We start from the raw sequence: 3,093 nt of genomic DNA on the forward strand, positions 1-3,093 counted from the left end.
CTTATGTTAATGTTGATTACAATATATATTAAGACATATTTTATCTTTTCATGTCATTTTACTAATAACAAACCATAGCAAGGCAATTCTGTGCTCTAATCAGAAATTTCCAGCTGGGATCACATTACTAAAGTGTGTTGTTTAGAATGACTGCATTTACACTACCTCAGCCTTTCTCTTTGCTATTTTAAAAATCATTATATTTTGTTATTATTAACATTGTTTCCTGAATTTTATGTGAGGGAACTATGGAATTATTCTATATTTGGGTATGCATAAAACATGTCAACAACATTTAAAAATATTTGGATAAATATGAGTTATGAGACAGATTAATCACATTTTTTTTCTACTTTTGTTTGTCAGAGGGCCTTTTATCATAGATTATGGTACAACCGACTTTTGAGGTTAAACTGATGGAAAATGAGACTTTCATTAAACCATAGGATGGATGAGTGCGGTAACAAATGCTTTGCATTTACTTTTAAAAATATTTTTATGGAGGGTGCAATGGCACAATTTTCTCAAAGGGTGAAATTTTCAAGCACAACAGTGTGGTCTGTGTATATGAAAATAAGTTTAGTCTTATATTAAAATTTCAGGGTTATTAACATGAATATTTTTAGTTATATAGTTTGCATGAACATTTATTCTCATTTGCTGCTCAAGTGACCACAGCTATAACAAAGTTCATGTGTGACCATATCTCTTATTAGGACCCTGTACCTCTCAATCTCTTGTAGAAATGTACTCATTTATCACTAACATTAATTCTGATATTGAATAAGCATAGTTATAAAGAAAATGTTTTTCTTCATTGCCTTTTCATTTGTAAGTAATCTCTTGCTGTTTTCATTTTTGTTTGTTTTATTGAATAGTAGTAGGTTAACTTACTGGCAATTTGGTCTCAAATCATATTTTAACATTAAATTACTGCTTTGATGTCAAATTTTCATGTATGTTTATGAAGTTTACTATTATCTACATTGAATCACTTCATCCATATCTAGTAACTTTGGAAGCAGATAACTTAATTAATGAAGAAAATACAGGGACAAAAGATGTCTGATACTGGTTACATTCAAGTTTGTGAAAACTGCTGGTAGAGGTTGCAGAAGAAAGAAGAGAGTGGGAATGGGATATTTGGACACTGACTGGCCTGGAACTTTGCAGGACACCCTAGATTCCCAAGTACTTAAGCAGTTGTAGGCATACAGTCTGTTAGAAAGCATCAATGAAATGCAGATGATAAGGCACAACTTGCATTATTTGGAATGAATTTTCTGCCATCTATAGAAGAAGGCTGTTTTGCTTAGTGAAGTGCCTGGATCTAGTTATACTTTTCTAGTCTCACATTTCCTGAGTTCGGTATTTATATGACTTTGTAGAAAGTATTTTTAATTATTTGTTCGTATCCTCCTTCTCAATTTCTGCTATTATAAGCTGTGACTGTGCTGTCCTAGTCAAGTACAATATGATCCTTGATCTGCCATTCATAGTAGAATATGATGTTACAAAGTCCTTAGTACTTCAGGAAATTAATTACTTTTTCTACAATAATAAGTTATAATCTATTCTGGAACCTTGTGTGTGTGTGTGTGTGTGTGTGTGTGTGTGTGTGTGTGTGTGTGTGTAAAACTGCTCAGGAGCTATTCCTTTTTCCCTGCCCCATATGTCATTTCATTTCTGAGTCCAGGTTACAGAACAAGAAGCTCCCATCTGGGACTGCCATTTGCATGGCTTGCAAAAGACTTGGCAGAATCACACAATGGCTCCCTAAGCCTTTGCTTGGATGAAGATCATTCATTTCCATGTGTCAGAGTAGCTCATATGCCTAGACACTACATTAATTTGGCATGAATTTTCACTTGTCCAGTAGGAATTGTAGACATTCATATCACAAAGCATCAGAATGTATTATTACTTCACATGATGGTAGATATAAAGGGAAATTTATCTTCTAGAATGCACATTTGTCAATCATACCTACTTTGTAAATCGGAGCTTTAATTTATTTTATATTAAATGTCTACATATTCCAGGTGAAGAATTTTCAGTGTGTCTACTAACAAACAAGTTTTTAGTGTACGCTACTCTTTAAGAGGAAGATGCAGATTCAGAACGTCTAAGAGAACTGATGGAGAAGTAAAACTAAGTATCCCCTTCCTGCAAAAGGTATTTGATCTTTGGTTCACCCTGAGAAAGTCATATGCATCCTTTTCTACCATGAATGAACAGTTTAAACAAGAAAAAAAAATAGACAAGAGAAATAAAGTTAAATAATGGGAAGTAATAAATGGGTCTTCATAGATGAAGAATCAATTGATCATGTTAAAAATGTTAGGTTAGTGAGGATAAGGCTTTAATAGTGAAGATATTATGTTAGATTCATCTGCTTTGACACATCTTGAATTTAGGTTCACTGTTGATAGAAGTTTTTCCTCACTCTTGAGACTCTCATCCTCTGTTTCAGACAAACAGAATTTCATTCATTCTCCCTAAATTATGTATTCTTCGAATCCCACTCAAGCTACTCTCACTCCCTGGATTGTCCTTTGCTTTTCATTATGTCATCAGGGTATCTTTTTACAATCTAAATTTCCCTTCACTTTCGTACATCTTTTTGTTTTAGCTGTTATAACTCAGGGTTTAATATTCTGCATTTTGATATCATCAACAACTATTGCATATAAGGGTATTGGATAACAGTCAGTGGTATGGATCAGTGGAGAAAAAAAATCTGCCAAGCAAGACATAAATTAAAAATTGGGCCAGGAAACAAGGCACAAATAGTGAAATGCCCGGAAGTTTCCGGGTTTTCAAATTGAGTCTCTGTGGAAAATAAGCCAATCTGCCTTTGCTTCAGGTGGAGGGACTATATATACAGTCCTAAATTTTTCTTTTAAAGGTAATTTACAATACAAGAGATGTGGTCCACTTGGGGGGTAGGAAAGAAGGAAAGAAAGATGGAAGAGAGAGGGAGGTAGAGAGGGAGAAAGAGGGAGAAAGAAAGAAAGAAAGAAAGAAAGAAAGAAAGAAAGAAAGAAAGAAAGAAAGAAAGAAAGAAAGAAAGAAAGAGAAAGAGAGAGAGAG

The sequence above is a fragment of the Mus caroli genome, chromosome 14 (assembly GCF_900094665.2).
Source record: "Mus caroli chromosome 14, CAROLI_EIJ_v1.1, whole genome shotgun sequence".
NCBI classification, from domain to species: Eukaryota; Metazoa; Chordata; class Mammalia; order Rodentia; family Muridae; genus Mus; species Mus caroli.